Here is an 11,004-nt window from a genome sequence, read left to right on the forward strand (position 1 = left end):
CATTTGCCTAATAACCTATTGCCCTTCCCTTGGGTCGACCAACCCAAGGGTCATCTTCATTTTACCCCCCGGGCCAGTGCTTCTCTAAGTGTTGGTCCGAACCGGGCAACCTACGGGGCCACCTCGGGGCAACTTGAGGGCTTGTTTTATTCGTAGCTTGACCTATCCGTTGTGTCCTGAGAACGAGATACATGCGACTCCTATCGGGATTGTCGACACATCGGACGGCTTTGCTGGTCTTGTTTTACCATTGTCGAAATGTCTTGTAACTGGGATTCCGAGTCTGATTGGGTGTTCCTAGGAGAAAGAATATCCTTTGTTGACCGTGAGAGCTTGTGATGGGCTAAGTTGGGACACCCCTGCAGGGTTGAACTTTCAAAAGCCGTGCCCGTGGTTATGTGGCAGATGGGAATTTGTTAATGTCCGGTTGTAGAGAACTTGACACTTAACTTAATTAAAATGCATCAACCGCGTTTGTAGCCATGATGGTCTTTTTCCGACAGAGTCCGGGAAGTGAACACGGTTTTGGAGTTACTAGGGGTAGGGGCGCGCCCATGGCGCGCCTCTTGAGACGTTTCTCTGCGCTCATAGGCTGTCTACAGACTTTAGAGTTCCTGCTTTGATCAAATAGCCACCTAACCATCAAGTAGATGTTACCACTAACCAATATAAACACTCGACAATAGTTTAATATGAGGGTATGGTAACAAAAATAAAAGCCACACTCTTCATATTCATCTGATCATACTATAGGAGATGAATAATTTGGCAAGTCAATAATACACATGAATAACAATATGCCATTCCATAAGAAATAATGCTCAGTTCTTTAATACATTTTTCATATGATGGCTACAGAAAGCAAATATAACCTATTTAGCAACAGACTTTCATGTTTTCGATAATTGAGACACTCCCCAGCGTTTGCAGCGGAAAATGTTCAGACTCAAAAACTTACTATACACAACAATATATACACCTACAGCCGCAAGCTCTACAGGGTTGTTTATCCTGAAACAATATCAGAGCAATCAAATTACCAGTATACAACGTGAGCTAAAAACTATGGAAATGTATTTGTACATCAAAGTAGCAGGATGTAGGTTGATACAAACTGTATGACAAGTACAAAATAAAAGACCATTGATGTAACTATAATGTTAAGTTACACACAATTCCATGCTAGATTGACCAGCAATCATTTTCAGCACATGTTGTCTAATTCCCACACATTAAGCAGAGAGAAACTGAGATGAGAATCAATGAAGAAATACAACTTGGATGCAACACACCTCCCAACCCAAAGCTTTCATGAAAAGACCAAAAAGTGAGGTAGCTATTTGTTTGTTCCATGGTACCATGATAATGGATTGGCTTTTCAAAATGCCCTGATATATCCTATTACAACCAGAACGTGGAAACTTTATACTATTGTGCAGGTGTTCAACTCCAAGTTAAAATATGGATTGATAGTTGTGGTAGACCATAATTACCTTCATTGGTAATTTCAGTCGAGAATCACCTTACAGAGCAGGAACCAAAAAGAAATCAAAGAAAAGGACAGATATGAAATGACCCATCCCTGGAGCTCATCCCAGACTAACCACCGCAAGCCTCAACAAAGAGGCTGAAATCTGCGCTCGCCAGCCTGGTAATACCAATTGCCGAGCACTAATCCTATCCAAAATTCTTCTGCAATTAGTCACTGATCAATTCAGTAATTAGACAGTTTAATGGAAAATATATATACGAGTGACTGACACTGAGATTGATCTGAATTTCTTACCATTCAAGCAGCCTCTTGTCCTGCAGAATAGCCTACTCCTTGATCAGAGACTCTCACTTCATGTGTTCTATACACAGGCAGAACAAAGCTTTAAGAAACTCAATATTCAAAGACATTCAGAAATCTTTATGGGCAAATGATCTTCAGAAATCTCACAGACAAGGGTGTCATGAGCCAATTGTTCAGCAGTGGCATCTCGATTCAGGCTGAGGAACTTTGTGTACCTCCAGTGGTAGGTCACGCACGAGCCACGACACCATGAGTGTGCTTTATATATATATGGATGAACACATGAGGAATCCTACCTTGACGACGGATGAAGGTCAAGCTGGACGAAACGAAGACGAAACAGATGATTCACGAATGATGACAACTTCGTGCTCACTTAACACCAACCTGTGAAAAAAGAGCACATATTAGCAAAGAGGAGCAGGAGCACAACCTAAGCAATAATTAACATCCAGTGCAATCAAAATCACCTCATGGTAGCCATCAGGAAACAAAGCAAACACGCAGATGAACCCCTCTTCGGCTACCTCCTAGACAGCGTCGGTTCCTGCTCCTTGCAACATGCAAAATCAGTAATACACCGCAGAGCAATCAACAGAGGATAGTAGGTTTAAGATTTATAATAACATCTGAAAACTTTTTAGGAAAATTTCTATATATTATGCGAATTATCAATTACAGAATTGAGCACCAAAGGCTGAAACCATGCATACCAAAAAATAAAAATGTTTGTTACGACAAATGGTAAATGCATTATTTCTATAAACAAAACAACTACAGGTAAGAAAAAAGTTTCTTCCAGGAGATAATTTGTTCTTGTTGGTTACATATACATGATTTTCCGTTAGATTGGAAAAGCGCCGCACCACTTGTCAAACCAAAATGTATAACCAACTTGACCATAAGATCTAAACAGTATATGCAAGTAATTATTCATACATGAGAAGCTGCTGAGATTGCATAGGTAGAAGATTAGAGTGGCACGGAACACAAATCTAAGTGATAGCACAAGAAATTTTAGTACACGTGGAATTGTCCTCGGTCACAAGTGATAGGTACAGTGGAGGCTATCTGGAGTACATAGATAGAAATAGAAGTTCCATTGCAACATAAAAGAAGCACAATAGACATCCTCTCATCATTATTTCTACCACATAGTATTTGTAGATGATACATGCTTGCACTACAATTTAAGATTTGATATTCGTCTCACATTATATCAAGAGACAAGTTACATCAATGTTCGAGCTCCATCGAGATCTTGGTGGATTGAAGCCTACTTTCAGAACTAATTTGTAAGACCTGCACTAAGCAAAGACACATTTGAAACCAAACATGCTTCAGTGTTTGCGAATCAAACCTATTTCGGTTATATATAATCCCAATTGTTCACCATGGGTTTAATCTCGAAAAGAACAGCAAACTTGAAACAAAGAGAATAATCCAGTATTCTGGATAGTTCATGCATATGAAAGAAACAATACATCTACTTGTGCATATGAAATCCCATGGACTTCCAACAGAAAACTACTAACCAAGCTCACATGTGCCTTTTATATAAAAAATTGTCACAATAAAGCAACTATATATTTTTGGTAGTTTGTTAGTAAATATCCCTTGCAATTATGAGATCTATCATCCATTCAACGTATGTCGTGAAATATTTCAAGGATACAACAGAAGACACACCTCATTAAAGAAGCTTATTTTCTTGCTGTCACTGCCAGAGCTAGGAAGTTCATTAAGTAGTCCCGCATCAATAAAAATGACCAGATGATATCAATAAGCCAAGAACCTTACCTTCTCCACACCATATAAATAGGTAGGCTCGAACAATTTGCTTGCTTTTTCAAACCGCTTCAATGTAACAGACAACATAAGCTAGTGAGAAGTCTGAGAAAGTAAACACTGGAAGTTTACTGGCTAGCACACAGAATTATTAAAATTTGTACATGCACCATTGTAGGAGGAAGAACCAGTGAATATGCCCAATTTACTGCGAAGTGCAAACATTACCAATTGTCAAAAGAAGATGACCCATGCTTGGTAATAGAAGATCCTTAATGACGTGGAGAAAGTCATCCCAATTCGATCTGACCTTTCATTCATATAAGGGAAGAAAAGATCAAACCCTAGTGAGTAGAATGTATGTATGACTAATAAACAATACATAAAAAATATGAGCACAGAAAATCATGGTCTGGAGCTAGAAATATAGGGAGTTTATGAAACTGATCAAAACTTCTTGCCATTAGTTGGAGGGTATTAATAGAAACTTGCCTTATGTTCCTCCAAAATAAGGCAGAACGAGAGTACCACTTTCTGGATAAGTATGTAATCACTGCTTTAAATGATTGATCGATACTCTGAAATTCAAAAGACTCTCGAATTTAGAACAAGCAAATAGAGACAGAAACACTGGATTCCAAATTAGGTTCACAGCAAGAAAGACTTCTATGGCGCAACCACAATACTTTAAACATCTTGGCATATGTTCTGCATCCATATAATAGATCTGAAGTGGAGACCGGGAATCACTATTCAATTCTGCAAGGTGGTATGCACGAGAATGGAGGAATCCAAATCTGCAAGTATAAGAACAAAGGAAACTACTAATTAATCTATAGCCATTGCATTGTATGAACTCCAATAGATCTGCATACACCTTGCACACAGAAAACAAAAGGGAAAACACAGAAAGCTTGCTATTCTAAAGTTGATTAGCACTGGCGCTGAGCGAATTACCAAGATTAAGCATCCGAGGACAGAAAATAATCTAGCAAAATTAGAAACCTAGTAAAGAGAGCATAATCTGAAGGGGCTAGAAGGTGTGGGGATTAAAAGAAGGCAATTTGTGCTTACTTTCGCTCACTGAACATCGACAAGGTTGAAGACACTCCAACAAGCTTTCGTCAGTGTGAATGGCAGGGACAGCAGAAATTTGCATCACCACATGATTCATTGCCAGGGACTCGGGACAATCATGAGTGATTTTCAAAAGTATAGCTACATCATGCCTTACCTGCTTCAAACATACAGCAAAACACTTCATACAGTTTCTTATAGCAATTCATCAAATGACTGGTGTACAGAAATAATGGACCAAAAGTGGACATATAGGATGGTTGGATATGTCAATGCAGCACTGCCTCCAGCTTGAGCTCGCCCGCGGGCTATCCTCTGTTGCCTCCGAATCAAGGGCGCTAGGGGAGGCAGGAGAGAGTGGCAACTGACGAACGAGAGTGGTGGAAAGACGATGAATTAGGGAGGGAGGGGGCGAGAGGGATGGGAAGAGAACCTGGGAGGGCGATGTTGGCTTCGTTCCCGCCTCGCTAGGAGCCGGTGGTGGAGGAGGCAAAGCGGGGGGCGGAGATGCGCAGGCCAGCGTGGGGAGGCCAAAAGTGGCTCTGATGCTCTTGTCGCTGCCTTGCCGTCAGGGTCGTGGGGAAGAGCAGCGCCACACCTGGGTGAAGTGGTGGCGGTGGTTGCTGCGCGGAGGGCGCCGGTGGCGGCGGCAGATGAGGGAGAGGGAGAGGGAGAGGAATAGGGGGGTGGGGACTGGGTTTGGGCCGCTGGCCAATCTCTTTCTCTCTTTCTTCTCGATGAAGCGAACCGTTTGTCCCGTAGCGAATCCGACGTGGACATCACGAGCGCCCGCTCTTGATGCGCAATTGAATGTGTTTGTGCGTAAGTAGTTTCAGGATCACTTCTTGATCACTTCTAGCTTCTCGACCGTTGCGTTGCTTCTCTTCTCGCTCTCATTTGCGTATGTTAGCCACTATATATGATTAGTGCTTGCTGCAGCTCCACCTCACTACCCTTTCCTACCCATAAGCTTAAATAGTCGTGATCTCGCAGGTGTGAGATTGCTGAGTCCTCGTGACTCACAGATACTTCCAAATAGTTGTAGGTGCCGATGATACCAGTGCAGGTGACGCAACCCAGCTCAAGTGGGAGCTCGATGAAGATCGTGTTCGTTGTGTTGTTTCGTTTTCTGTTGATCAGTAGTGGAGCCCAGTAGGGACGATCGGTGATCTAGCATTTGGGGTTGTCTTCCTTTTATTTTGGTTCCGTAGTCGGACCTTGATTGTATTCTGGATGATGTATGTTTAACTTGTATTTGTGTGAATTGGCAATTGTAAGCCAACTCTTTATCCCTTTCTTATTCAGTACATGGGATTGTGTGAAGATTACCCCACTTGCGACAAAACTACCATGCGGCTATGCCTCTAAGTCGTGCCCCGACACGTGGGAGATATAGCCGCATTGTGGGTGTTACATAGGACCCCGCTGCCACGGGAGGGTAGGACAAAAGATGTCATGAAAGTTCTTTTCCATAAGCACGCATGACTATATTCGGAATACATGCCTACATTACATTGATGAACTGGAGCTAGTTCTATGTCACCCTATGTTATAACTGTTGCATGATTCCGACATAATTCTCCATCACCGATCCAATGCCTACGAGCTTTTCATATATTGTTCTTGGCTTATTTACTTTTTCGTTACTACTGTTACAATCACTATAAACCAAAAATATTACTTTTGCCACCGTTACCACTACTATCATATTACTTTGCTACTAAACACTTTACTGTAGATATTAAGTTTCCAGGTGTGGTTGAATTGACAACTCAGCTGCTAATACTTGAGAATATTCTTTGGCTCCCCCTGTGTCGAATCAATAAATTTGGGTTGAATACTCTATCCTCGAAAACTGTTGCGATCCCCTATACTTGTGGGTTATCAAGACTATTTTCTGGCGCCGTTGCCGGGGAGCATAGCTCTATTCTTTGAGTCACTTGGGATTTATATCTGCCGGTCACTATGAAGAGCTTGGAAGATGAAAGAACCAAGATTTTTCCCTCAACTACGAGGGGAGGTAAGGAACTGCCATTTAGCTCTGCACTTAATTCACCTTCTGTTTTGAGTAAACTTGTGACACCTACTCCTGCTATTCATTCTGATATGTCACATGTTATTGATGATGCCACTTCAGCTTTGCATGATACTTATGATGAAACTACTTCTATGTTTGATACTATTGCGCCACTTGGTGAATTTCTTGATGAACAACTTACTAGGACTAGAGAGAATGAAATTATTGAAACTGATAATATTGATGAAAGTGATGATGAATATTCTCCCCCTAGATATGAATTGCCTGTTGTGCCTGAGGGTTATGTTATAGGTGAATTTCTTGATGAACAACTTACTAGGGCTAGAGAGAATGAAATTATTGAAACTGATAATATTGATGAAAGTGATGATGAAGATTCTCCCCCTAGATATGAATTGCCTGTTGTGCTTGAGGGTTATGTTATGGATGAAGAAACTGCTAAAGACTTTCTTGCTTGCAATGATAGATCCGATCTTAAGAAATTATTAGCTAAGCTTAAAGAAAAGTCTTTGAATGCTAGAATGAAATACGACCCTACTTTTGCTACTTCACCTGTCTTTATTACTGATAAGGATTATGATTTCTCTGTCGACCCTGAGTTAATTACTTTGGTTGAATCTGATCCTTTTTATGGTTATGAATCTGAAACTGTTGTGGCACATCTTACTAAATTAAATGATATAGACACCCTATTTACTCATGATGAGAAAACTCGCTATTACTTTATCCTTAAGTTATTTCCGTTCTCATTAAAGGGTGATGCTAAAACATGGTTTAATTCTCTTGATCCTGGTTGTGTGCGTAGTCCCCAGGATATGATTTATTACTTCTCTGCTAAATATTTCCTCGCTCATAAGCAACAAGCTGCCTTAAGGGAGATATATAATTTTGTGCAAATTGAAGAAGAGAGTCTCCCACAATTTCGGGGGAGGATTCTCCAATTACTTAATGCTTTGCGTGATCATCCTCTTAAGAAAAATGAAATACTTAATATCTTTTATAATGGACTAACCGATGCTTCCAGAGACTACCTGGATAGTTGTGCTGGTTGTGTTTTCAGGGAAAGAACTGTTGATCAAGCTGAATTACTATTGAATAATATGTTGACTAATGAAAATGATTGGACACTTCCTGAACCAACTCCTAAGCCAACTCCAAAGAAAAAGGGTATTCTATTTCTCAGTCCTAAAGATATGCAAGAGGCAAAGAAATCTATGAAAGAAAAAGGTATTAAAGGTGAAGATGTTAAGAATTTACCACCTATTGAAGAAATACATGGTCTTGATAACCCGACACAAGTAGTAAAGGTAAATTCTCTCTATAGATTTCATAAAGGTGATATTCCTCGTTATAAGTATGCTAGCCAATGCTTGGATGAGTTCGATAATTTTATTGTTAAGCAAGAAAATTTCAATGCTTATGTTGGTAGACAATTGAAACACAATGCTGAAATGCTTGAACACTTAAGTGATTATATGTCTAGAGTTAAAGGTGAACTTAAACTTATTAGTAAACATGCTTCTATGGTTACCACTCAAGTAGAACAAGTACTTAAGGCTCAGAATGATTTGCTCAATGAATTAAATAATAAGAAAAATGATAATGCTATTAGAGTTATGACTAGAGGGGGTAAAGTGACTCAGGAACCTTTGTATCCTGAGGGCCACCCTAAGAGAATTGAGCAAGATTCTCAGAGAGCTAATATTGATGCACCTAGTCCTTCTAAGAGGAAGAAAAAGAAAAATGATAAGACTTTGCATGCTTCTAGTGAACCTGTTGTTGATACACCTGAGAATCCCAATGATATTTCTATTTCTGATGCTGAAACACAATCTAGTAATGAACATGAACCTAGTGATAATGTTAATGATGATTTTCATGTTGATGCTCAACCTAGCAATAATAATGATGTAGAAATTGAACCTGTTGTTGATCTTGATAACCCATAATCAAAGAATCAACGTTATGATAAGAGAGACTTCGTTGCTAGGAAACACGGTAAAGAAAGAGAACCATGGGTTCAGAAACCCATACCCTTTCCTCCTAAACCATCCAAGCAAAAGGATGATGAGGATTTTGAGCGCTTTGCTGAAATGATTAGACCTATCTTTTTGCGTATGCGTTTGAATGATATGCTTAAAATGAATCCTTATGCTAAGTACATGAAAGATATTGTTACTAATAAAAGAAAGATACCGGAAGCTGAAATTTCCACCATGCTTGCTAATTACACTTTTAAGGGTGGAATACCAAATAAACTAGGAGATCCAGGAGTACCAACTATACCATGCTCCATCAAAACAAATTATGTTAAAACTGCTTTATGTGATCTTGGAGTCGGTGTTAGTGTTATGCCTCTCTCTTTATATCGTAGACTTGACTTGAATAAGTTGACACCCACTGAAATAACTTTGCAAATGGATGATAAATCAACTGCTATACATGTCGGTATTTGTGAGTATGTGCCTGTTATGGTTGCAAGCGTTACTATTTTAACGGACTTTATTATTCTTGATATTCCCGAGGACAACAGTATGTCGATTATCCTTGGTAGACCCTTTTTTGAATACTGCAGGGGCTGTTATTGATTGCAACAAAGGCAATGTCACTTTTCATGTTAATGGTAATGAGCATACGGTACACTTTCCGAGGAAACAACCTCAAGTCCACAGTATAAATTCTATTGGAAAAATTTCAACAATCACTATTGGAGGTTTTGAATTTCCTCTTCCTACTATCAAGAAGAAATATGATATTCTTATTGTTGGGGATGTGCATATCCCCGTAGAGGTAACCTAGTGTTATTCGAAATTTCTCTGGTTTCATGTTATTCGAAATGAGTTTGTTAACAAGACATGATCAACCTTGTTAGTGGATTCCTTTTGATGAGCATGAGATGGATGAAATTAGAAAACACAACCTTCTATACCCTCTTTTTACTTTCTGTTATTTATATTAAATAAAGTAAAAATAGTATTTTCTGTCTGTTTTCTGGATTATCTATGCAATAAAAAATACCCCGGAAATAAAAGTTCTCCAAATGCCCTGAAAATGGAATATATTTTTTCTAGAATATTTGAGGATTTTAGGCACTGAGAAAACACCAGGGGGAGCAGCCACGTGCCCACGAGAGTGGAGGGCGCGCCCCCTGCCTCGTGGACCCCACGTGGGTCCCCTCCTCTTATCCTTCCACCCATAAACTTCGTCTTGCTCCAGAAAAAATCACTAGTCAGCTCAAACCCAAGTTCTTGCTCATCTTGCTGCCATTTTCGATCTCCTTGCTCAAAGCTCCTCTCACCAAACTGCTTTGGGGGATTGTTCTTTGGTATGTGACTCCTCCAATGGTCCAATTAGTTTTTGTTATAGTGCTTTATTTGTTGCAAATTTTTACTACTTAGGTGACCCTGTTCTTGAGCTTTCCTGTCGAATTTATGTGGTCAAAAGTAGTTTTAATGCATGATATAGCCTCTAGGCACTTGTAGGAGTAGTTACTATCAATCTTGTTGAGTTTGGTTCACCTTTTATTTTTGAGTTACTAAAAATTTCAGAAATTTTTCAGAGGAAGAAATATGTTTAGGAAAATGTACCAAGGGGGTTCCTCAAGGAAACAAGGACCCAGGCCCGCAATACGCGAGCCAGACAATGAACTACCAAGGGAGGTTCAAGTGCGGCCTTGTGAATGGCCGTCAGAGGACTTCATGGTTCGAGCAGGAATCAAGGAGGAATTTGACGCATATGTGCGTAACGCTGGTCTTGAGAGCTTCGAGGCATATAAGTGTCGTCAGTACTACTACCTCACTGATTCCTTTGTGAGAAGGTTTGAATTTACATCATCACGCAATTCTCAAACTGTCCTGTTTGAACTTTATGATAAATCTTATACCATGGACTTAGAAGATTTTAATACTGCTTGTAAACTCCCACAGTGGGGTAATGTTAGTGAACCTCGCAAATCTGAATATAAGGACTTTCTTGCTAGTATAACTGTGGGGGAATCTAGAGAAATAACACAAGCTACCATAGGGAGCATTCATTTTCCTGCCATACACTATTTTTCTATCTTTATAGGTAGATGCATTAATGTTAAGGATGAAGCATGTCACATGTGTGTTCCCGACCTAAGTGTTCTCAAGAATGCTGTATTAGGAGATAGACAATATAACTTGGGGGCCATTGTTGCACGTAGGTTGCATAATAAGAAAATTAATGGAGATTTCTTTGGTGGAATTTATGCAACCCGTTTAGCTGATTTTCTTGAGATACCCATTCATGGATATGATATTGAGTTGCCTCCTGCTTATTTAGA

General features: G+C 39.7%; 1 long non-coding RNA gene across 23 annotated transcripts; it reads right to left on the bottom strand.

Moving 5' to 3' along the window:
- Positions 1 to 780: 780 nt before the first annotated feature.
- LOC125545270 (uncharacterized) lies at positions 781 to 5,372 on the bottom strand. 23 transcript variants are annotated; one of them, XR_015598597.1, is made up of 7 exons: positions 4,658 to 5,369; positions 4,270 to 4,380; positions 4,076 to 4,161; positions 2,266 to 3,888; positions 1,787 to 2,182; positions 1,494 to 1,705; positions 781 to 1,011 (listed from the first exon to the last, which is right to left on the bottom strand). It is a non-coding gene; the product is annotated as an uncharacterized LOC125545270 (long non-coding RNA). The 23 variants fall into 23 exon arrangements; XR_015598605.1 differs by lacking the exon at positions 781 to 1,011 and having other exon boundaries at positions 1,283 to 1,705; positions 4,658 to 4,701; positions 5,094 to 5,369; XR_015598594.1 differs by lacking the exon at positions 781 to 1,011 and having other exon boundaries at positions 1,283 to 1,705; positions 4,658 to 4,817; positions 5,094 to 5,369.
- Positions 5,373 to 11,004: the final 5,632 nt, after the last annotated feature.

The sequence above is a fragment of the Triticum urartu genome, chromosome 3A (genome assembly GCF_056163025.1).
Source record: "Triticum urartu cultivar PI428250 chromosome 3A, HENAU_Tu73, whole genome shotgun sequence".
Taxonomy (NCBI): domain Eukaryota; kingdom Viridiplantae; phylum Streptophyta; class Magnoliopsida; order Poales; family Poaceae; genus Triticum; species Triticum urartu.